Below are 25,527 nucleotides of genomic sequence, written 5' to 3' on the forward strand. Positions count from 1 at the left end.
ATCCTGAGTTCCTGATAAAATTTTTAAGCAGCTGAACTAAGGGCAATACCTGCTTTACTGCCAAATTTCCCATTATGTGAGAAAAATTGCCCTTGTCTGTAAGGTGGTCTTCACTGGGCGTACTGTCACCTGCAGGCAAATGCCCTCCTCTTTCTTGCCTTTAGGCTCAGAACCTATTCGCTCTCAATTGCATAAGAAGACTTGTGGAGGCCAGAGGACACTTCCTGATATTTTTGCAAAATGCAGGAAGCAGATAGCCATCTAATCTCTCCACAGGTAAAGTCACACTTGAGTTTGCTCATCCTAACAAACTAGTTTCCTCAGTGGAATTATCTTGATGACCTGGGGAGATGGTTACAAGAACAGTCTCTTTTCCTTTGTCACTACAAACAGTGCATAGCGGAAGGTCATCTACATAGATGTTGGCAGTGGCGCTGTCCTCCCTGTCCTTACCTCCTCTCCACCTGAGTTACACCTTCTACCTTCTGTTTTCCTGTAATGTTTAGGTTCAAATGCTTTTCCACTCATTACCTAATGTGTATTATTTCAGCTTATGCACTCAGCTCTGGATGCCTTCAGGACAACGCCATGTCTCATTGATCTCTTCATTCTAGCATCTAGCACAGTGTCTCAGACATTATAGGTGATGAAAGAATGAAAGGGAGGAGGGTAGGCAGTAGGCAGTTGTTTGATGAGCAAATACGATGGAACACAACAAATATATTCTTTAAGTTATCAGACGTTTACCGAGGGCCTGTTCTTTGACCTTTTCTGGGTGATGGGGATAAAGTGATGAGTAAAACCAGTATCATCATAAAAGCTAGCATTTACTGAGTACTTACTAAATGCCAGATACTATTCTAAACACTTTACAAGTATTGACTTATTTAATCCTAACAATAATCCTGTTGTCATTCCCATTTCACAAGTGAAATACCTGAGACACAGATGTTAAGCACCTTGCCCCAAATCACAGAGTTATGTCATTGACTTAGGACTGGAATTCATATCCAGTAAGTCTAGTTCCAGGATGCTAGTTATTTTCCTACACCATGTTTTCAAGCTGCTTCTCTAATACACTAGGTGTAGGGAATACAGTACGAAGAAAACCACTGCCCTCCTTTATGGGATGCCAAACCACAATAACATAAGATGTGGTTTGTACAGTGGGAGATCTAGATCTAGCATGCTAGGTTTTAGGTCCTGGCTATAGCATGTACTATATAACTTTGAGTATATTAATTAACTTCTCTGTGCCTCAGTTTCCTTTTTAGTAAATTGGGATCATAATATTTTCTAACTCAAAGTGTTGTTATATGGATTGCATGAATTAGTCCTTGTAAAAGGACTTAAAACAGTGCCTGGAATATTTTAAGTGTAAAACAAGGGTTGGATATGATTATTGCTGTTGTCGTGGGTGCTTTTGTAATTGTTACATTGTAATAATAGTAACGTAGCTATGATTACTATCCCTACACTCAGTAGACATGTAATGAGACCATAAATGATCTCACAAATAATTGTATAATGACAAATAGTGACTCTGCATTAAGTAGGTAGTCAGCATTCTCCAGAGGAATAGAACCAAAATCAACAAAACCAGTAGGATAGATGATAGAGAGAGAGAGAGAGAGAGCACGCTATCATAAGGAAATGGCTCACAAAATTATGAAGTCTGAGAAGTCCCAATAGTCACAAGATTTGCTGGAGAGCCAGGAGAGGCAATAACATAAGTTGTGGTCTAAGTGAGTCTGAAGGTAGGAGAAGACTGTTGCCCCAGCTTGAAGATAGGCAGAGAGTAAATTCTCCTTTACTTAGTCTTTTGTTTTATTCAGTCCTTCAGTGTATTGGATGAAGACTCCTTGCATTGGGAGCATACTCTGTTTTACTCAGTCTAACAATTTAAATGTTAATTTCATCCAGAACATCCTCATAGACACGCTCAGAACGATATTTCACCAAATGTCTGGGCACCTGTGGCCCAGTCAAATTGACACAAAATTAACTATCACAAGTCCACCTCTTGTTATCTCGGCATCAATATGCATCTCCTTAAACCGTACCTAATCTCCAAATACAGACAATAACAAGATCATAATTCCGCTGAACATGACACAACTATTCCACAAACAACTAGAAATGCAGTAACCTCTTCCCTAGAAGAGAAGGTAAAACCCTTGAATGATGTTTATTCCTCGCCTTGATAGCCCATAACCTAAATAATATGATGCAAATTGGCAATACTGAAATACCATGACATAAAGTCAATGCATCTTATGCTATATAAGCATATAAGAAAGCTATATTTGCTTAGTGTGTATGTATATATATGACATACACACACAAACATATGTCATAACAAAAATAAGGAGTAAATAGTCATGACAATTACAGTCTTTGTTTCTCTAACTAGTCACAGGGTCATAACTGGTATTTATAGCCTACCTTTTCCCACTACCCATTCTGTATTCCCTTTGCCTTTATCAAGTAACTCAGCTGGCCTTGGTTCTTTACCTGGTGGGGTGACATAAACCTCCATTCCTGAAGTAGTCCTGCTTGGATTGGGTTGTTACCATTTTCCATTGACCTTTATCACAGGGCATGGTCATACTACGGGACACCCTAAGGGATATCCCCTGTTCCAGACATACTTTCTCACCTCCATTGTGGAGTAGTAGTCCAATTTCCCCTTGGTGGTCAGAGTCAATCACCTGAGCCAGTCTTGTTGATTCTGAGGCATGAGGAGTTTAAAGTGGACAGGCAGCATTCTTAACTTCCAGTTCAATGGAGTTATTGTTATATCCCCTAGTAAAAGCTTTCCTCCCCTGGAACTAAAACTCCTAGGCCAGTAGAGCATAAGGTGACAAGAATGGGAAGCAAAAATTTTGCTCATGGGTCACAGGCATAGCTCGGAGATATTATGGGTTTTGTTCCAGACCACTACAATAAAGCGAATGTCCCAATAAAGCGAAAGTCACAATAAAGCGAGTCAAATGAATTTTTTGGTTTCTTAGTTCATATGAAAGTTATTTTTACACTACACTGTAGTCTATTAAGTGTGTAATAGCATTTATGTCTGAGAAGGTTCTATGTAATGAAAGGAAATGATACAATGGAAACTGAAGTGGAGAACTGTGAAAAAGAAAACATGAATACAAATGAAAAATTGAGACAAAGTAAAAAGATTGGGAACCAAGTTTTTGTTTAATTCCTCAATATTAAGTGAAAACCCTCAGGAGAAAATATAACAGAAGCCCTTCTCTTACAATTTTCATGGGCAATAAGGTCAAAATAAAGACAGAACTGGATTCTCAGGAGCCCCAACTTCTCATTCCAGCTCTGTCAGCCTCTTCAAACCAATTAGGAGCCCTTGGTCTCAGTGTCCTCTCATATAAAAGGACACATCATTGTTAAGTGAAAAGAGCCAAAGGTGAGAATCAGCAATCTTTAAATCTTTCCATGCCACTTAATCTTGGAAAATTAAACCTTTCAGGTACTCAGTTTTTTTAATTCGTTAAATGGAGATAATGTGGAACTTAAACAATATATGTGATCTGTTCAGCAGAACGCTCCATGACATTTGAAAATTTTCTATAATGGGAGTTCTTTAAAAATAAGGTATTGAAGTAAGTGATCTTTAAGGTCCCATACAGTTCTAAATTCTGATTCTTTGAATTGACTCATTTATCATATGAAATGTTAATAGCTGCTACTCTTTTATAAGTTTTGCTAGAATTTATCTCCGAATCACACAACTGATTGTATTCTTGGCTTAACCACTGGGGAACAAAAGTAAAATAAATACAAACTTGCAGCAAAACTGACTGTCAAAGTTTGTAAATCCTTATGAAAGAATGGGCTACAGACAAAAAGCTTTGCCTTGTTTTCAAATGAAACTAAATTTGAGACAGAAAGTTAAACCGAAATCCTACAGGGTAAAAGAAAAGCACGGAAGAGCTCTCTAGTTCTTTCTCCCATTTTCTGTTTTGCAAAACACAATAAGAATTCTAATAAAGAATGAGAAAGCTACTCTGCATAACGAGAAATCATGACAAAAGGATAACTTTTCCAATGAATGCCACTGAAGCTTATAGGAAGAAAAAAAGAATACTTTTTCTAGGGGAGATGGTGGTTTGCGGGATGGGGTGGGGAGTACTGGTTCAGAGAGATGGGGTCTGCAATGAATAGATGCTGCCAAAAGAATAGAAGAATTGGGGATGGGCTAGAGACAGGACACACCACTTATCGAAGACCTACTAAGTGATTGAAACTGTGTCAGAAGCTTCCCTATGTTTTCTCACTTAACTCATGATTCAGAAAAGTTGTTCAGTTCTTTCTAATTTAGCAGGAGGGAGCCAAGATTACAAGAAGTACAAAGATTGAGTCATTGTCCAGGATTCAATGGCTGATAGATAAACAGATATACCATGATTAGAAAAGGAGTTTGTCTGACTATAAAGCTTACAGTGTTTCCCCTTGGCCAGGCTGAAAGGATGTTTCTCTCGAGAAGCCAGCTGCAGATGTATTTCAGCCAGCCTTGCTGCCATTCTTCACCACCACAGGAGTCACCATCCTCATGGTTGGGATACAAGGTGTTTAGCTGACCAGGCACGGGGAGGAGTATACATCTGTTCATTTATCTCCTCAGGGGGGTGCCCAGGTGGGAAGCAGCAGTAGTGAAAACAGTCTAAGCAGGTCCCGAGGATGCCTGAAGATGGCATCTTATCACTCCTTTTTCTCAAGTTCTCTCTAGAGAGGGGAGAGGCTACTGACAATAATAATGTTAAAAACAACTTGCACACAAACAATATTTGTATCATTCATAGAGAACTTCCATGTATCTACATTTTACACACATATGTATTTTGTACACACACAAGCCCATTAATCTTCATGGCCATAATCTGTGGTGGTGAAGAGTGTACTGAAACAGAGGGATCTAAAGTGCTAGCAAGTGCAGACACAGACACAAACCCAGGTTTCCTAACTACTTTCTCTTACAATCCCAAACTCCCTAGAAGACATCTGTCTGTTTTAATATAATTTGCCAGTTTCACAGGGGAATTGCAAAGCTTACTTCCTATTTGAAATTAAGATCCTTTACTTCCTCAGAAGAAAGCTTCTATATATAAAACATAATGGCATAGTAATGAGCTCCCTTGACTAAATCAACCATCTATGCACACCCTCAAATATTACCCTCCCTTGGCTTTCAACTGCATCCACAGTAAAGATCAACAGGAACAGTAGGAGGTTGGGAGAGCATAGAAATTGGAAGTTCAAAAAGGTTGAATTACATTTAAGAATAAGACCTTATGAATAGTGAAATCTTGGTGTAGAAAAACCACCCTATTTGGAAGAGTCCCAGGGTGGAAAGAAGTGACCCTGTTACTTAGATACAGATCTGAAACTACGAGCAATCTCCCCCTTTTTAGTTTCTTGTCTTTCAAAATGTGTGATCCTACTAAAACAGTCCTTAGCCAATTGAACATCCACTGAACAAAAACATAGATGGCATTTTGAGTAGGTAGGAGATACTGGGAAGTTTTGTAGATGAGGCGTCTCTGTTTCATGCTAATTGTATTTGATCACTGATATCTTGAGATAACATGTATCAACAGTTTGATGTAAGAAATGATTTCTATCCACCTAGTATTTGCTGACAACAGATGAGAAACAGTGCCGTGCAAATATAATAGGAAAATGCCTTTTGGGGCTCCTGATGAATCATGTAGCCAAACGTGAGATTTAGGTACAATGACTGATTCATTTTTATTTCTTTATTGAAAAACATCAAGAGCTAAAAAAATGGAAGACCAACCTAGTTCATCACAGATATTCAAAATTTTAGATGTGGGGAAAAGAAAACATCTATGGCAACCATTCTGAACTAATACGGAAAATGTAACATTACTTGATCTCAGATTAGTTCTTTTAAATCAGCTTGGGAAATGACATAGCCATATTTAATTCCTCTGAGAAGAATTGTTCGGTTTCAACCATCTGCTAAATTAAGCAGCACTGATTATAATGAACATTTACAACAGACCTGATTCAAAAGGGGATAATAACTTTATGTATAAAACAAAGTCCTGGGAGGCGATTGCAATTTCAAAGATGAAGATCAAAATTAGGAGAACAGATTTTTCAGTATATTGGAATTCTAAGGTGGTAAAGGTCAAAGCACACCTCACATTGCCTTAAATTCTTTATTTCATTTTAGGAAAAACAGCCACCAAGTTCCAGCAAACTACCAGTTTTCCAGATTCTTTCTTTTACCGTGTTTCATTAGACCCCTAGCTTTCTTTTTCTTTTTCCAGGTGGTAATATAGATTTTGTTTCTTCATTCTTTATTTTCCCCTTCTCTGTACAGGGAAAAGAATCTCTGCCATAACTTCTGACAAATGTAAGAAGACCCAACAAATTAAAATAGCCAATCTGCCAAGTGCCAGTAACCCTGAGAGATGTATGATTAATTAGTCTAACAGTTCTCTTTTTTGGTCCTCAAATGGATGTTCGATGTTTCTGCTGTTTTCTGGCAGTGTTTATATATATGTGCAAGTCCACACACATTTTCCGTGGAACCAGTTGTCTCGGATCAGTATTACTGAGGTAAAATAATAATAGAAGAAGAAGAAGAAAGAGAAGAAGAGGAGAAGGGGCCGGCGAGGAGGGGGAGAGGCAGGCGGAGGAAGAGCAGGAGGAGGGGACGGCGAGGAGGGGGAGAGGCAGGCGGAGGAAGAGCAGGAGAAGGGGCCGGCGAGGAGGGGGAGAGGCAGGCAGAGGAAGAGCAGGAAGAAGAAGAGGTGGCTATTTTTTGCCTTTGCCTGCCCTGGAATGTTGCCTATGTCTATTCTTCAACTAGGGAACCTATTTTTATGGCACAGGGTCACATTATTAAATATTGACAGGGACTCCTCATCAAAAAAGAAAAATAATGTGTTCATGTGTAGCCCCAAATTCACAGAAAATAAAATCCCTTAGAAGTTCTTTTCCCTCCAGATGCCAACAAAGCTAATATGGTAGTGGCACTAAGGCAGCTGAGAGAGAACTAATGTATGTTTTCGATTTTCAGAGACATAGTTCTAATTATGTGGCTGCCCCACCGACAGAATATGAAAGCCCAATAGAAGACCGACCTCCCTCTTCTTCCTTATGCACACACCCACCACTGCTAAAGATACTGAGTCTTTGCAATAGTGACTGACTTATGAAACTCCTTGACTGCCCTTGATGGTCTATGGAGCAAAGAGGTCTAGAAATTGATTAAAAGCACTAACTACTGTAATTGTATTTAGAGATGTGATTGGCAGGGCAGATCCCAGTGAAAATGCAAATAGTTTCTCCTACTCTATCAACATGCTTACATATTAATTTGCTATAATTAAAAATTTTAAGATTACATAATGCAAATAATATTCAGATTAGGAGTCCTAGTGAGTTTAATAAACAAAGAGCTCCTAAATGTTCTTCCTTCCTTTTATATCATTAACTGTACCCACTGGAGTCAAAGTGACGGTTTAACAAGGCTTTCTTCCTCTCTCTGGGATTGGCATCCTTAATACCACATTGGAATGATTCATTTCAGATAATAGTGAACTTTATGAGACCCAAAGATCTATGAGAAAGTAACCGCCTATTACCCATCAATCCATCCACCCATCCATCCATTCGTTCATCCATCCATCCATCCATCCATCCAAAACACTTACTCATTCAGCAAATACTTTTTAAATCACTACCATGTTCCAGGCACATAGTGAGCAAGAAAGATATAGTTTCTTCCCTCATGTGCTTATATTCAAGATAGAAAAGACAGAATACGGAAAAGAATGATTGATTAGATACTTTTGACTGACACCAGGTAATGTCAACAACGAGGCCAAATGTTCACTGGCATGCTCCTCCTCGTGACATTGTAACCAGGACAGATGGAATCCTCGTCTTTCTAACGGCTCCCACGCTCCAGCAGGGACTCTGCGGCAGAGGTCTCCAGACCCCAGAGACCACATTGCTGGTGTGGCCTGTATCCCCGTTGTCGCCAGGGAAGATAAACGCCATTGCTTAGATGACGGACGGGAGCGTCCAGAAGAGGCGAGTGCTCAGTGAAGAAGCTGGGGCTGAAGGGCAGCCACACGAATGACAGGTATTTTTGCTGAAAGATGTAGTCTTCCTCACAGGGCAAATGTTAAATGGAGTCTAATTTTGCTTGTTTAAATAACAGGTAGTAGGGACTGTTACCTTGACTTTCACTAAGGTTGTACAGAAAGAAAGTGAACGCATTATCAGCGGGAGAGAAGGGAATAGGAGAAATATGGATCCCGGATCTCCCTTTCCTCTCTCGAAGCAACCGCCCGTCTGGGGTTTCGCTTCTTCCCCGGGGCATTGCCAGTTACCGTTGTAGGGCCCGCGAGCTTGTCTCCCCCCCTCTCCCCCGCCGCGGTGTGAGGGTGCTCTCCTACTCCCTCCCGCTCTGGTGCTGCAGATGCTGCTCTGGCAGGCAGCAATACATCTGCAAGTAAACAGGAACTTACAATCTACTTCAATGTTTATATACGAAAGATTGTCTTTCTGCTTTAGTGTTCCCAATGGTTGGTCTATGCTGAACTGGCTCTTCAATTTTGAGGCAATATTTGCTCTGTCTTGAAGGACCAGGTTCACAGCTGAGTGGATCTTCTGGAAATGAATGCATTCAATGAATTATTTATCAAAACTCTTGGGGATATAACCACTGCCTCGACAGTAACATAGCTATTGAGTGAATTATGGGTCTAGGATACTGGCCCCAGGGAATTTCTAAGGAGGGAAGGAAAGTAATATGTTTTATAACAGCACTAGGGTAAGAGCAAGAAAAGTGAGAGATGGTAGTTTTAAAGAGCTGCCTCTTTAGGCTGCTTATGTTTCATGATCTGTGCCAGGTTTATATGCAGAAAGGGCATTCTGGCAGTGAAATAATTAACAGAATAACTAAAACAACTAGCCAAAGTGTGGGAATTCAGTCAATTCAGTGACTTAGGATCAGCTAGACAAAATAAGTCATTTTATCAAAATCGAATTTTTTGGGGGGGTGAGAGGTATTTCCAGATGTTCTTATTCAGCTCTGCACATATACATAGCATATGAAGTAGAACATTTAGGGGTGCCTTGGTTAAGTGTCTGCCTTCGGCTAAGGTCATGATCAAGGGGTCCTGGGATCGAGCCCCGCATCAGGCTCCCCGCTCTGCAGGAAGCCTGTTTCTCCCTCTCCCTCTGCCCCCACTTGTGTTCCCTCTCTCGCTGTGTCTCTGTCAAATAAATAAATAAAATCTTAAAAAAAAAAAGAAGTAGAACATTTGCAGCTGCTGCTAAGGTATAGACAAAGTTGAAAATAGGTATTTTTATGGAAAGCCATAGATTGTTTGCAAAGCTTGACTTCTCTTTGCTTTAGATATGCCCTTATTTGAAGATTTAACACACCTTGCATGTCTGCGTTTTAGTTGCAACTAACAGCATATACCAAAAGCATATACGTATGATTTCCAGCTCTGCCACCTCACATGGAATTGTGACAATATTTTACTCATCAAGTCTTCATTTTGTGATCTATTGACAAAATACTCGAGTGTTTACATGATAGGACAGCAATGTGAGCAACAGTTCTTTCTATGACTCTGCCCCTACCCACTCTAATAAATTGATACCTTTTTACAAGGGCTGTAAATGTAGAGTTCCTGACCAAGACATGACATTCTACCATTCTGATCACTTCCCTGATTGTCCCAGTGATGTCTCCTGCTCTTCCAAAGTCTAGTGTTTGATTTCAGATCTGGTTGGTTCTGCTTGCTGCTTAGACCATTGTGTGTCCAGTCCCTGTTCATCCTTCAGCAACTATGACACCAGACGTGGAAAGTTGACTTAATATCATCTCAAATCATATGTACTTCCAAGGGTCACAAGGCCTTGCTGCTCTATGCTCTCAGTGTTTTACAGATCTATGATAATGTGACTCTCATTTATTATTATTATTTTTAAAACTTTCCTGCCTTTTGCCCTAGATCTCCATTGGTCTTTTGGGGGTTGGGAGCTGGACTGTAGGATCCAGAATCCCCTACTTAGCATTACTCACAAATGTTTCATTCTCCAGTGACTATTCATTGCACACCTATGTACTAGGCATTGTGCTGGGTGCTGGAAATAGAGTTTTTGCCCTCAGAGGGCTTAGAATACATCATTTTTGCCATCAGGGGTTTAAGGGAGTGATAGATACAAATAAGTAAACCAAGCAATGAATAATTGTTTAAAGATAGATGTTGAAAAAATAATCACAAATGGAAGCATTGTTTCCAAACCGGAAGTGGAGAGTGCCATGAGAAGGGATAATGAGGTAAAAATAATCTCAGAAGGTCAAGGAAGGATTCCTGAGGAAGTACTATCTAGGCTAAGATCTGAGAAATGAGAAGGAATTAAATAAGTGGCTGTGGGAGAAATTGGGAAAAAAGCAGTGATGCCTCAAGTAGAGGGAAAGTGTATGAAGACCCTACACTCCCAGAGAGTGAACCCCATCTCAGGAGGTCAGACCAGAGCAGTCTGCTTTCCTCGGTGAGACTGGAAAGGTCAATGAAAACCAGATCTGGGTGGAGCAGGGACAGACCTTGTAAGTCACAGTAAAAGGGTTGGACATTGTTCCAAGATAATGAGAAACCATGGAAAGCCTTATTAAAAATACTTTAAATTATGAAATATTCTAAAAGTACAAAATAATGTAAAAAACAATGCATTAGATGACTCTGTAATCATCACGGAGCTTATTATTTTGCATTTACTTCCCTTTTTTTTTTTTAGAAATAAAAGTTTTCATTTCAGCTAAAATTTCAAATCCATATCCTTTCTCCTCCCTCCCTCCCTTTCTTTCCAGATAACCACAATCCCAAAGTTAGAGTATATCATTCCTGCGCAATGATGAGGTATCTAGTGAAGTTCAAAATGTATAATCCCTATGACCCTGAAATTTGTCTTCTTGCTATCTGTTTTAGAGAAACCCTCACACATATACATGAGAGACATTTCCAAGAAACTTAATCACAGCATTTTTCACTGCAATAAAAAAAGGGGTACTAACATAACAGCCCTCAGTAGAGGGATGAATAAAGAAACCCTGGTTTAGTTGCACAATGGAACCCAATTCATCAGTTGAAAAAAATGCCTTTGAGCTTATGAATTGATGAGGATAATGTTAAAAAAATGAGATTCTTAGTTAAAAAGGCAAGTTCCAGAAGAATATATAGTATATATTTCATGTATGAAAAATTTAAAAACATAAAATAGTACCATTTATGGAAGCAGACATATATAGTAAAAATATAAAAACATTGAACACTTCTAAGCAGGGAGATACACAGTAGAAACTGCATTTTAAAAGCTCAGTCTGGCTATAGTTTTGAGAATGCAATCACAAGGGTAGACCAGTTAGGAAACAGGAAACTATTACAGTAGGGTAATTGAACAATGACTGTAACTCTGATTAGGGAGAAAATTAGACCTATTCTAGAGCTATTCAAAAGGTAGAATTTTTAGGATGTAGTGTTGGGCTATGAGGGTGTGAGGGATGGGGAGGAATCAAGTGACTTTCAAGTTCGTGGCTTGAATAATTTGGTCACTTGTGCTTCTATTTACTGATATGGAAGACAAAGATTGGGGTGACCACTTTAGGAATGGACAGAGGTAATAACCAGTTTTTGAAAATTTAATTCGGATTGCTTTCCTCAAGGAGAGATGTCAGGGATGTATGGGAAATGGGTCTAACGGTCAGTAGAGAATTCAGAAATGAAGATGGTTTGTGAGTCATCAGCATATAATGTGGAAGGTAATTAATTTTAATTAGATAGAGTACACTTGATGCAAAGAAAATATGGCCTAGGACTGAGCTCTGTGGGACACTATGATGTCATGCTTGCAGTGGAAACTGAGAAGGAAACCCATAGAAATAGGAGCAAAAGGGAGGGGGAATATAGAGTCAGGAAGGCCAAGGAAACAAATTATCTCCAGAAAAAGGTTGTGGCTGTCAGTTTTGGATGCTGATGATACTTCAAGCAAGAGAAGGAATGAAAAGTATATGTTGTGTTTTGCTATGTACAAGTCATTGGTAATCTAAAATTGAGCATTTTCAAAATTATACTTCAAATACATACATACATATATACATACATATGTGAACATTTTCAGAAGAATGTTTGGGCTTAAAGCCATGTAGGGTAGGTTGACAATTAAATTGAGGAATGGAAATGGATGTACAGACATCTTGAGTAGTTTGGGAAGGAAATGACAAAAATAGGTAGGTGCTAGAGGCCTAGGAGGAGGTAGGATGAAAGGAATAAGTGCTTTGTTTTTCATATATTTGTTTCTTTAAGGTGAGGCAAGTTCGAACATGCTGCTGGGAAGGATTCAGTAAAGAGGGAGAGGCTGAAGATGCGGGACAAAGAAGATAACTGGTGGGTGAGTTTCCCCCAAAACTTGGAAGGTGAAATCCGAATCATTCAACAATGGTTTGTTGTTGAACTAATTGACAAATGAATTGGAAGAAGGATGTCATTTCTCCTGAAACAGCAGTAAAGGGAAGAGGGATGTCTGTGGAGGTCAATAGGTTTACCGATTTGGGTAGTGGGAAGTCACGGGTTTTCATATCTGATTGCTTCTAATAACTCTCTGAGGTGGGAGGTAAAAACATCTGAGGAGAGAAAGGGAGAGGGCAGGGTTTAGAGATTTTAGGAGAGCAGAGTTTGCAATAATTTGTTGGGGAGGATGTGAATGAATACTGGATAGGGAAACAACATAGAATCTCTGTCACTGTTTAGTTCCAAGTTGAGGTTGGAGATTCTGGATTTATGGTGGTGCTAATCTCCTTGGACCGTACTGTGTATCTACACTCTATTCCCTCTGGATTAATTCTTTCACAAGAGTCTCCTCATTTCCTCCTATAGACAGACTACCCTTCCAGATGTGCCACACATGGCTGAATTTACAGGCAATATAAAGCATTGGTCAGCTTCTGGGAACCCGCATTTTCTTAAACTATGTCTAGCATAGCTGAAAAACCCTGTATGATGGTGATATTCTAAAGCTTAGCTATTACTAAGTGTTTTGTAGGCATTCATGAACTTCCAAATTTGTTGTGTTTTTAAGCACTGAAGGAACACTTGGGTATTTCAAAGTTCTCTATAAATGACAATGAGTCTTTAAGTCTATAAAAGACTAAAGAGTTCCATTTTTTATGAACAATTACATAGTCTGTAACACAGGTTTCATCAACTCTGTGCTAGAAATAAAGAGATCTGCGATGTGCCTCTAGAGTGTGGCCATGTTTATGTTGTACACATTTTTATTGCTGTTGTCACTGAGGCATATTTTTAATATGGGAAAATGGAATAGGTATTCAGAAGTCTGAGAACACTGAGGAATATTCTAGTATGGTTACTGTGGTCTGATTGACTCAGCAGCATATTGACACACATTTGGTTTTCCATATATTCAAAAGAACCAATGTTTTCTTTTTAAAAGTGACTTCATCTTCCATCATAAATGTCTCTACTTGAAGGTCTGCTGAGAGAATTCCTTGGAAACCAAAGAACATTTAGTCATGTAGTGTGTATGTGGCTTTTTTTCTCTTTAATTTATGAAGTCCTTTGAGTGAGTAAATTAAAAAGTAGTGTGTTAGTATTCCACATTTGAGAATTTGTTTTCTAAGCAAGTTTATAATTTATGGTGTTTGTGATTTTCTGTGAAACTTCTAGTTATATCTATGCCATGCAAACTAGTCAAACCATTTTTGCTGGGTTTTGATCAGAAGGATATAGAATGATCTCCAGTTGTGGAGTAAGAAAACTTGGGTCTAGTTTCAACTCTGATACTAACAACTGTAATCTTGATTAACTCTTTGTCTGAGCCCCAGTTTCCTAACCTGTGAAAAGAGGAGTTTTATTAGGTGACTTTTAAAATATTTTCCAGATCTGAATGTCAATTTTAGGAGTTGATACAGCTGTTTGGGAACATAAAAAAGGGCTAAATATTGTTAAGGTTATTAATTCTTACATGGCACAATGAAAAATGTGCATGCTCAAGCCTGGGGTTTAAGGACATATAATTCATTCACTTATACTTTTATTAAAAGTGAGTATCAGAAATTTGGGGAGCAATGATGAACAAGAAATGTATCAGTCCTCTCATTGTAGCTGGGAAGAAAGACATGTCAGCTAATTATTGGAATAAATACAAGTGGTCCTGCAACAGTATCTATATCTCAACTTTCTCCTCTTAGCATATTCCTATGTGGAATCATTTAGTTATCTTATAGCACTTCAAACTCACACAATTGACTGCCCTCTGCTCTCAAAACCTATTCTTCAAAAACTAATGATGTAATGTATGGTGATTAACGTAACATAATAATAAAAAACAAACCTATTCTTCCTATTTTTTTTTTAATAACACCGCAATTCACCGACTTGCTCAAGTAGAAATCTAGGAGTATTGCCTGGTTTCTTCCTCTTCTTCATTATTTGCATCTAATCCATCAGCAATTACATTCGGAGCTTTTAATTCCCAAGGCTACCACCCTCGTCCACCACCATACCTTTCCTGGAGCCCTGTAAGAACCTCCTTAGTGCTCTCCCTACTTCTGTGTTTGTCCCATTCCAACCTAGTCCCAAAATGGAACCAAGAGCGATGTGTGAAAAATATAAATTCAATCATGGTACCTTCATTCTTAGAGCCTCTGTTGACTTCCTCTTGTATCTCACATGAAAGCCAAGTACTGGCATGATCTGCCCCTTCCTACATCTCCAGTATCATCATGGCGCTCTCTCTCTTGACCATAAAGCTTCAGCGTAGTTTCAATTCTGATCTCTTTTTCTCAGAGATGACTTACTTTACTCTATGGATTGTACTTTCTCACCTCTTTTTGCATTTTACTACCATCTGCTCTTTTTCCTTCACAGCACTTACCGGAACTTCTAACTTGATCATAGTTTTATTCCCTTATTTATTGTTTGACTTACCCGCTAGAATGACTTCTCTATTAAGGGCAAGAAATTTGTTAGTTTCATTTACTTAGCATCTTCATGGTCCTTACTGTGTAACTCACTAAATACTACTTGAAAAAAATCAGCCCATTTATTATGACTTTTTACTATTTTGCAACCTGAAAGTATTGAGGAAATGAAAGCAACAGGCATTTCTTGACATTTCTTATCAATAATGTGTCTAAGGCTGTTACCAATTATGCAAAGATTGGCATGATTAAAATAACAATTGGCAATTTGCTTATTATCACATTCTTCATTCTTTAAAACCATGCATCTATGAAGAACCATAAAAAGAGAAATTCTTAATTAGACCCAGTCCAATTCTACTTTAGTAGTTGTTCATATAGCAACTTGTGGAAGAGTTTTAATTAGTAATGTATTTAATGACTATCAGTTTTTCACACCACTCATCTTTTACTCTCATACCCTTAAAAAAATAAACAATCGTATTCCTTCTGATTAATTTTTCACTCGTAAAAGCCTAAGTACTAATGTGCTGGTAAATTGCCATCAGTTTTAGTGTGAAGTAATTTACTTATTTTTGGTCTTTCCTATTACACTGTGATCTTATTTATTTTTACATAAGATCTAGCATCACATCATGATTAATCTTGATGATTAATCTTATATTAAAAATAATTATTAAAGAGAAGTAAGGATATATAAAAATAATATTTGTTCATTTATATAGTCATTTGGAATTAATGAAAACGTGTGGGTAATACAAATTAAATGCCTTAAGAAATATGGCTCTGGACAGTTCACATTTTGTAATAATTAAGGATAGCATATTTTCAATATTAGATAGACAGTGGGCTACTTAGACTCTGTTAATATAGAGCTGTCTCTCTTTTGTGTTTTTCTCATTTCCTGGAACATTCATAGCTCTCCGATGAAGACACAACACATCTCTAGCACTCCTAGTATGTAAGAGTCTATCACATAATGGGTGCCTAATACAATTTTGTTGACCTGAAGTGAAGTAGTTCTTCAAGTTATTATTCAGTGTTGCGATGCTTATACTCTGTGCCATAGGAGTTATTAAAACATCTGAATCCTTTCTTTTTTGAATTATAAAAATAGGATAATCACTAACATCTTTAGTAATTTATAGTTCGAGTTACTTGGTATGGGGTACACATGTTAACACAAGTCAAAAGCATAGGAGTGTATACAGAGAAAAACAAATTTCTGTCTCACTTCTCTTCCTCAGCTGCTCTGTACCTCTCTCCGGGGATTTCTGTTATCATCTGTTTCTTCGTATCTTCAGAGGTATTCTACAGAATCCGGGTGAATGTGCATGTTCTTTTTATTTCTACAAGTTAGAGATTTTGTTTTCATCATTTTTCAATATATCTTACATCTATAATAATAAGTGGAGAGTTCCTCATTCTTTTTATGACTGCATAGTGTCTCATTGAAGGGGGCTGCAATATTGTATTAATTAATCCTATATTAATAGATATTTCAGTGGCTTTCAATATTTCATTATAAAATTGCTTGTTTTCATCCATTTGGATGGCTATAACAAAATATCGCAGACTGGGTGGCTTATAAACAACAGAAATTTGTTTCTCATAGTTTTGGAGGCTGGAATTCCAAGATTAGGGTGCCAGCATGCCTGCTTCTGGGTTGTAGAATTCTCCTTGTGTCCTCGCATAGTAGAAGGGACAAAGGAGCTCTTTGGTGTCTCTTTTATAAAGGGTTTCTTTTTTTTTTTTAAGATTTTATTTATTTACTTGACAGAGAGAGACACAGCGAGAGAGGGACCACAAGCAGAGGGAGTAGGAGAGGGAGAAGCAGTCTTCCCCGCGGAGCAGGGAGCCCGATGTGGGGCTCGATCCCAGGACCCTGGGATCATGACCTGAGCCGAAGGCAGATGCCTAACGACTGAGCCACCAAGGCGCCCCAGGGGTTTCTTTTATTTTTTTCTATTTATTTATTTTTTTTTCACTTTTTCAATTTTCTCTTAACACTAATTTTGTAAAAGCCAGCGAGCAGCTATAGACACAATTGAAAAGTAGAATGTAGAAAAAAAAAAAAAAGGAAAAAGAGCAAAGACACATCCTTCACCGTACCATAAATACAGAGCTCTATTAGTGTTCCCCCACCAATATCTCATAGGAGCCCTAGATTTCCATACACTCAAGAGTACTCCCCATTATTGTGTAGGGGAACCAGACTGCATTCAGGTGTGATGATGTCAAACCAAATATGTACAGGCACTGCTGAGTTCAAGGTCTACAGTTTGGGCCCTTAAGTGGGGTTAAGGTCCCAGGCTGTGCCAGATCCCATACCCGAAGTAGACAGCAAACCCAATCAGCATGGAGACACCAACTCGGGCCCTCGTGGCCGCTGTCATCTGCATCATAAGGTAAACATTCACAAAGATGCTCAGGAGTGGGAGGACAGGCACAGCAGGGACCTTAAAGGGAAGGGGAGTGGAGCTCTGTGGCTGTCTCCAGATGACCCCAGTGATCCCAGCGATGAGCATCAGGAGCAGCACAACCACTGTGATCCACACTGAGTCTCCAGAGAGCAGACCTGGCCACTGGGCCAGCACCAGGCAGAGAAGAGTCAGCAGCAAAGCAAGCAGTGAGGAGCAAACAACGACAACCCTGCCAGAGAGTGGAGTGGGGGTGGGGCTGCCTGGAAAGAATAGTCCCTGTAGAGTCAGCTTCTCTGCTGCAGGTCCACTCTCCTGCATCTGCGCTTCATTTCCCCCATTCTCCTCCTGCACCTGTGCTTCGTTTTCTTCATTCGTCCACTCAGGCTGATACCTGATGATGAGAACACAAAAAGCTACCAGGGAATAAGATGTCAGGTCACAGTAGACCTGAGGTCCAAGAGATCAGCGAATCCAAAAAAGAGTAGCATGATTGAAACAATACAACGGATCCCAGAGAACAAAATGTGGGTGTATGTGCGGGTACATTTCTTGGCAAGCACAGGGAACAGGATGCCATCCAATGCCATCATGTCTATCACCCACCGTATGGGGAGCATAAAGCCCTGATAGATGCTGACAAAAATACTTCAGAAAGTTGCAAAAGCTACAACACAGTAGGCAGGGGCCCAGCCAATATGGAGAAATGCCTCAGACAAGGTGCTCCCAGGTCGAAGCAGGTAGTAAGGCACCATGAGTGTAAGTGCCGCAGAGACACCAAAATACACCAAAAAGCAGATGAGCAGTGAAATCATAATGCCCTTGGGGATGGAACGCTCGGGATTCTGGGCTTTTTTAACTGTGGTAACGATATTCTCGAAACCTATAAAAGCATAGAAACAGATAGCTACTCCACGGAGAATCCCCTCAAAGCCAAAAGGCACGATTCCACCAAAGCCCAGAGGGCCCAAGCCATTGAGTTCAGCCTGTATGTAGTCCTTCTGTGAGCTTCCAGTTGTGCAGGTCCCCCTTCATGGAGCCAGAGATGATGACAAAACTGACAACCAAAAGGGTACACAATAAGACTATAGCACTTCTGCACTGAATATTCGTGTATGTTCGTGTGTGTGTATAATTTCACAAATGCACATATATCTGTACACAGAATATTTAGAAATAGATTGCTATGGCAAAAGCTATGTGCATTTTAATTGGAACAGAAAATGCCACAGAGATTTAATGCCACCAGTTTACACTTAGATTAGCAATATATAAGGATTCTCTTTTTCTCTACCTCATTAAGAAATTATGGATCAAAATTTTGATATTTGTTAATTTAATGATACTATTATTATTTTTTAGAGATTGATCTAGGACTTCTTGCTGATGCAGTAAGATATGAATCAGAAACAAGAAGAAATAACTTTTATATTTCTTTTGAATTTCCCATATAATCTATCATACTGCTCAAGACATTGTTTGCTTAAAAATCTACGTTGTTTCCCAGTGGTAAGAAAGATGCTATGCAAACCTATCATAAATTTTTACCTAGTCTTCTTTTTTTTTTTTTTTAATTTTTTATTGTTATGTTAATCACCATATATTACATCATTAGTTTTTTGGTGCAATGTTCCATGATTCATTGTTTGTTCATAACACCCAGTGCTCCATGCAGAACGTGCCCTCCTCAATACCCATCACCGGGCTAACCCATCCCCCTACCCCCTCCCCTCTAGAACCCTCAGTTTGTTTTTCAGAGTCCATCATCTCTCATGGTTCGTCTCCCCCTCTGACATACTCCCCTTTTCTTCCTCTCCTGTTATCTTCTTCTTTTTTTTTTTTCTTAAAATATGTTGCGTTATTTGTTTCAGAAGTACAGATCTGTGATTCAACAGTCTTGCACAATTCACAGCGCTCACCGTAGCACATACCCTCCCCAATGTCTACCACCCAGCCACCCCCTCCCTCCCACCCCCAACCACTCCAGTAACACTCAGTTTGTTTCCTGAGATTAAGAATTCCTCATATCAGTGAGGTCATGTGATACATGTCTTTCTCTGATTGACTTATTTCACTCAGCATAACACCCTCCAGTTCCATCCACGTCGTTGCAAATGGCAAGATCTCATTCCTTTTGATGGCTGCATAATATTCCATTGTGTATATATACCACTTCTTCTTTATCCATTCATCTGTCGATGGGCATCTTGGCTCTTTCCACAGTTTGGCTATTGTGGATATTGCTGCTATAAACACTGGGGTACACGTACCCCTTCGGGTCCCTACATTTGTACCTTTTTGGTAAATACCCAGTAGTGCAATTGCTGGATCGAACGGTAGCTCTAATTTCAACTGTTTGAGGAACCTCCATACTGTTTTCCAGAGCGGTTGCACCAGCTTGCATTCCCACTAACAGTGTAGGAGGGTTCCCCTTTCTCCACATCCCCGCCAACATCTGTCGTTCCCTGACTTGTTAATTTTAGCCATTCTGACGGGTGTGAGGTGGTATCTCATTGAGGTTTTGATTTGGATTTCCCTGATGCCGAGCGATGTTGAGCACTTTTTCATATGCCTGTTGGCCATTTGGATGTCTTCTTTGGAGAAATGTCTGTTCATGTCTTCTGCCCATTTCTTGATTGGATTATTTGTTCTTTGGGTGTTGAGTTTGATAAGTTCTTTATAGATTTTGGATACTAGCCCTTTATCTGATATGTCGTTTGCAAATATTTTCTCCCATTCTGTCGGTTGTCTTTTGGTTTTGTGGACTGTTTCTTTTGCTGTGCAAAAGCTTTTTATCTTGATGAAATCCCAAGAGTTCATTTTTGCCCTGGCTTCCCGTGCCTTTGGAGATGTTTCTAGGAAGAAGTTGCTGCGGCTAAGGTCGAAAAGGTTGCTACCTGTGTTCTCCTTTAGGATTTGGATGGACTCCTGTCTCACGTTTAGGTCTTTCAACCATTTGGAGTCTATTTTTGTGTGTGGTGTAAGGAAATGGTCCAGTTTCATTCTTCTGCACGTGGCTGTCCAATTTTCCCAACACCATTTGTTGAAGAGACTGTCTTTTTGCCACTGGACATTCTTTCCTGCTTTGTCAAAAATAAGTTGACCATAGAGTTGAGGGTCCATTTCTGGGCTCTCGATTCTGTTCCATTGATCTATGTGTCTGTTTTTGTGCCAGTACCATACTGTCTTGATGATGACAGCTTTGTAATAGAGCTGGAAGTCCGGAATTGTGATGCCGCCAGCTTTGCTTTTCTTTTTCAGTATTCCTCTGGCTATTCTGGGTCTCTTCTGGTTCCATACAAATTTTAGGATTATTTGTTCCATTTCTTTGAAAAAAGTGGATGGTATTTTGATGGGGATTGCATTGAATGTGTAGATTGCTCTAGGTAGCATTGACATCTTCACAATGTTGATTCTCCCAATCCATGAGCATGGAACGTTTTTCCATTTCTTTGTGTCTTCTTCAATTTCTTTCCTGAGTATTTTATAGTTTTCTGAGTACAGATCCTTTGCCTCTTTGGTTAGATTTATTCCTAGGTATCTAATGGTTTTGGGTGCAATTGTAAATGGGATCGACTCCTTGATTTGTCTCTCTTCTGTCTTGTTGTTGGTGTATAGGAATGCCACTGATTTCTGTGCATTGATTTTATATCCTGCTACTTTACTGAATTCCTGTATGAGTGCTAGCAGTTTTGGGGTGGAGTCTTTTGGGTTTTCCACATACAGTATCATATCATCTGCAAAGAGTGAGAGTTTGACTTCCTCTTTGCCGATTTGGATGCCTTTGATTTCTTTTTGTTGTCTGATTGCTGTGGCTAGGACTTCTAATACTATGTTGAATAGCAGTGGTGAGAGTGGACATCCCTGCCGCGTTCCTGACCTTAGGGGAAAAGCTCTCAGCCTTTCCCCATTGAGAATGATATTCGCTGTAGGTTTTTCATAGATGGCTTTTATGATATTGAGGTATGTACCCTCTATCCCTATACTCTGAAGAGTTTTGATCAAGAAAGGATGTTGTACTTTGTCAAATGCTTTTTCTGCATCTATTGAGAGGATCATATGATTCTTGCTCTTTCTTTTGTTAATGTATTGTATCACGTTGATTGATTTGCGGATGTTGAACCAGCCTTGCAGCCCAGGAATAAATCCCACTTGGTCATGGTGAATAATCCTTTTAATGTACTGTTGGATCCTATTGGCTAGTATTTTGGTGAGAATTTTTGCATCCATGTTCATCAGGGATATTGGTCTGTAATTCTCCTTTTTGATGGGGTCTTTGTCTGGTTTTGGGATCAAGGTAATGCTGGCCTCATAAAATGAGTTTGGAAGTTTCCCTTCCATTTCTATTTTTTGGAACAGTTTCAGGAGAATAGGTATTAATTCTTCTTGAAATGTCTGATAGAATTCCCCTGGGAAGCCATCTGGCCCTGGGCTTTTGTTTCTTGGGAGATTTTTGATGACTGTTTCAATTTCCTTAGTGGTTATAGGTCTGTTCAGGTTTTCTATTTCTTCCTGGTTCAATTTTGGTAGTTGATACATCTCTAGGAATGCACCCATTTCTTCCAGGTTATCTAATTTGCTGGCATATAGTTGCTCATAATATGTTCTTATAATTGTTTGGATTTCTTTGGTGTTGGTTGTGATCTCTCCTCTTTCATTCATGATTTTGTTGATTTGGGTCATTTCTCTTTTCTTTTTGATCAGTCTGGCCAGGGGTTTATCAATCTTGTTAATTCTTTCAAAGAACCAGCTCCTAGTTTGGTTGATCTGTTCTACTGTTCTTTTGGTTTCTAGTTCATTGATTTCTGCTCTGATCTTTATGATTTCTCTTCTCCTGCTGGGTTTAGGCTTTATTTGCTGTTCTTTCTCCAGCTCCTTTAGGTGTAGGGTTAGGTTGTGTATTTGAGACCTTTCTTGTTTCTTGAGAAAGGCTTGTATTGCTATATACTTTCCTCTCAGGACTGCCTTTGCTGTATCCCAAAGATTTTGAACAGTTGTGTTTTCATTTTCATTGGTTTCCATGAATTTTTTTAATTCTTCTTTAATTTCCTGGTTGACCCATTCATTCTTTAGTAGGATGCTCTTTAGCCTCCATGTATTTGAGTTCTTTCCGACTTTCCTCTTGTGGTTGAGTTCTAGTTTCAAAGCATTGTGGTCTGAAAATATGCAGGGAATGATCCCAATCTTTTGGTACCAATTGAGACCTGATTTGTGACCTAGGATGTGATCAATTCTGGAGAATGTTCCATGGGCACTAGAGAAGAATGTGTATTCCGTTGCTTTGGGATGGAATGTTCTGAATATGTCTGTGAAGTCCATTTGGTCCAGTGTGTCAATTAAAGTCTTTATTTCCTTGTTGATCTTTTGCTTAGATGATCTGTCCATTTCAGTCAGGGCGGTTTTAAAGTCCCCCACTATTATTGTATTGTTGTCAATGTGTTTCTTTGCTTTTGTTATTAATTGCCTTATATAATTGGCTGCTCCCATGTTCGGGGCATAGATATTTACAATTGTTAGATCTTCTTGTTGGATAGACCCTTTAAGTAGGATATAGTGTCCTTCCTCATCTCTTATTACAGTCTTTGTTTTAAAATCTAGTTTGTCTGATATAAGGATTGCCACCTCAGCTTTCTTTTGGTGTCCATTAGCATGGTAAATAGTTTTCCACCCCTTCACTTTCAATCTGGGGGTGTCTTTGGGTCTAAAATGAGTCTCTTGCAGACAGCATATTGATGGGTCTTGTTTTTTAATCCAATCTGATAGCCTGTGTCTTTTGATTGGGGCATTGAGCCCATTTACATTCAGGGTAACTATTGAAAGGTATGAATTTAGTGCCATTGTATTTCCTGTAAGGTGACTGTTAACTGTCTGTTGTCTGTGTTCGTTTCTGCTCTTTGCTGCTTTTAGGTTCTCTCTTTGCTTAGAGGACCCCTCTCAATATTTCTTGGAGGGCTGGTTTCGTGTTTGCAAATTCCTTTAGTTTTTGTTTGTTCTGGAAGCTTTTTATCTCTCCTTCTATTTTCAGTGATAGCCTAGCTGGATATAGTATTCTTGGCTGCATATTTTTCTCGTTTAGTGCTCTGAAGATATCTTGCCAGTCCTTTCTGGCCTGCCAGGTCTCTGTGGATAGGTGTGTTGCCAATCTAATGTTTCTACCATTGTAGGTTACATATCTCTTCTCCCGAGCTGCTTTCAGGATTTTCTCTTTGTCTCTGAGACTCGTAAGTTTTACTATTAGATGTCGAGGTGTTGACCTATTATTATTGATTTTGAGAGGGGTTCTCTCTGCCTCCTGGATTTTGATGCCTGTTTCCTTCCTCACATTAGGGAAGTTCTCTGCTATAATTTGCTCCAATATACCTTCTGCCCCTCTCTCTCTCTCTTCTTCTTCTGGGATCCCAATTATTCTAATGTTGTTTCGTCTTATCGTATCACTTATCTCTCGAATTCTGCCCTCGCGATCCTGTAGCTGTTTCTCTCTCTTTTTCTCAGCCTCTTTATTTTCCATCATTTGGTCTTCTATATCGCTGATTCTCTCTTCTGCCTCATTTATCCTAGCATTTAGTGCCCCCATTTTTTATTGCACCTCATCAATAGCCTTTTGGATTTCGATTTGGTTAGATTTTAGTTCTTTTATTTCTCCAGAAAGGGTTTCTCTAATAACTTCCACGCTTTTTTCAAGCCCAGCTAGTATCTTTAAAGTCATGATTCTGAACTCTAGGTCCGACATCGTACTAATGTCCGTATTGAGTAGGTCCCTGGCTGACGGTACTACCTCTTGTTCTTTTTGCTGAGGTGATTTCTTTCGTCTTGTCATTTTGTCCAGAGGAGAACAGATGAATGAGAGAACAAAATGCTAACAGGTTTACAACGTCCCCAGGAAATATACTGTATACAAATCAGAAAAGACCTGAAACCAGGGGAAAAGAAAGGGAAAGAAAGAAAAAAGAAAGAGAAAAAGAAGAAAAAAAAAAGAAAATAAAAGATAAAAACAAAAACAAAACAATACAAAAAAAAGCAGAATATGATCAAATATGATCAGGCTAGTGCATAGATCAGTGCCACACACTAGATTTTGGGCGTATTTTGGTCTGTTAGAAAAAAGTGCCTCCTAAAATTTTAAAGGAAGAAAGACATATATGTACAAAATAAGGGTTGATACAATGAAGGGATGGAAGATGACTGTAAAGATGAAAGGTATAAAAGATTTTATAAAAGGACTTGGTAAGATAAGTTGTTTGAAAAAAGAAAGAAGATTTAAGAAAAAAAAGAAAAAAAAAGGAGAAAGGGAGAGAATGTGATCAGGCAGGAGACTAGAACAAAGCCATGCACTAGTGATTTAGGGTATATTTTGATCTGTTAGAAGAAACTGTACCTCAAAGTCTTAAAGAGAGAACAACTTATATATATATATGCCAAAAATAAGGGTAACTACTATGAAGGGATAAAATATGACTCTAAAAATGAAAAATAAAAAATGTTTTTTTTTCTTTAAAAAAAAAAGGGATTGATAAGATGTTGGTTGAAAAAGGGAAAAAGAAAAATAAAAAAAAAACAGTCAACAAAAATTAACTTTGATGAAATAATGAATCATGGTAAAAAAAAAAAAAAAAGCCATGAATCTATGTGCAGTATTCCCCTAGCGCTGGAGTTCTCCCATTCTCCTTGATCGATCAACTTGGTCTTGGCTTGCTGGCTGTTCGTGCTGATCTTCTGGGGGAGGGGCCTGTTGCTGTGGTTTCCAAATGTCTTTGCCGGAGGCGGAATTGCCCCGCCCTTGTCGGTCCAGGCTAAGGAAGCTGCTCCGGTTTGCTCTCAGGAGCTTTTGTTCCCTGCAAGCTCTCGGTACAGCTTTGGAGGACCAGGGCAGAAATGGTGGCCTCCCAATCTCCGCCCGGAGGAGCTGAGAACTCGGGGCCCCGCTCCTCAGTGTGCTCCCAGAGAAAAGCAGTCACTTCCGTGTCCCCGGTCTCCGGCCACACTCCGTGCTCACCCGGCCTGTGACCCAGCGTTGCTATCTCTGGCACCCGACCCCGCACGGAGTCTCCAAACCCAGCAGATCCCTGCAGTGCGTTCCCGCACCGC

General features: G+C 39.3%; 1 pseudogene; it reads right to left on the minus strand.

Moving 5' to 3' along the window:
* Positions 1 to 17,322: 17,322 nt before the first annotated feature.
* LOC114210977 (cationic amino acid transporter 3 pseudogene) overlaps positions 17,323 to 25,527 on the minus strand; it is a 36,239-nt pseudogene continuing 28,034 nt past the window's right edge.

The sequence above is a fragment of the Eumetopias jubatus genome, unplaced genomic scaffold (assembly GCF_037043125.1).
Source record: "Eumetopias jubatus isolate StellerSeaLion01/CBP00866 unplaced genomic scaffold, mEumJub1_p1.0 scaffold_8, whole genome shotgun sequence".
NCBI classification, from domain to species: Eukaryota; Metazoa; Chordata; class Mammalia; order Carnivora; family Otariidae; genus Eumetopias; species Eumetopias jubatus.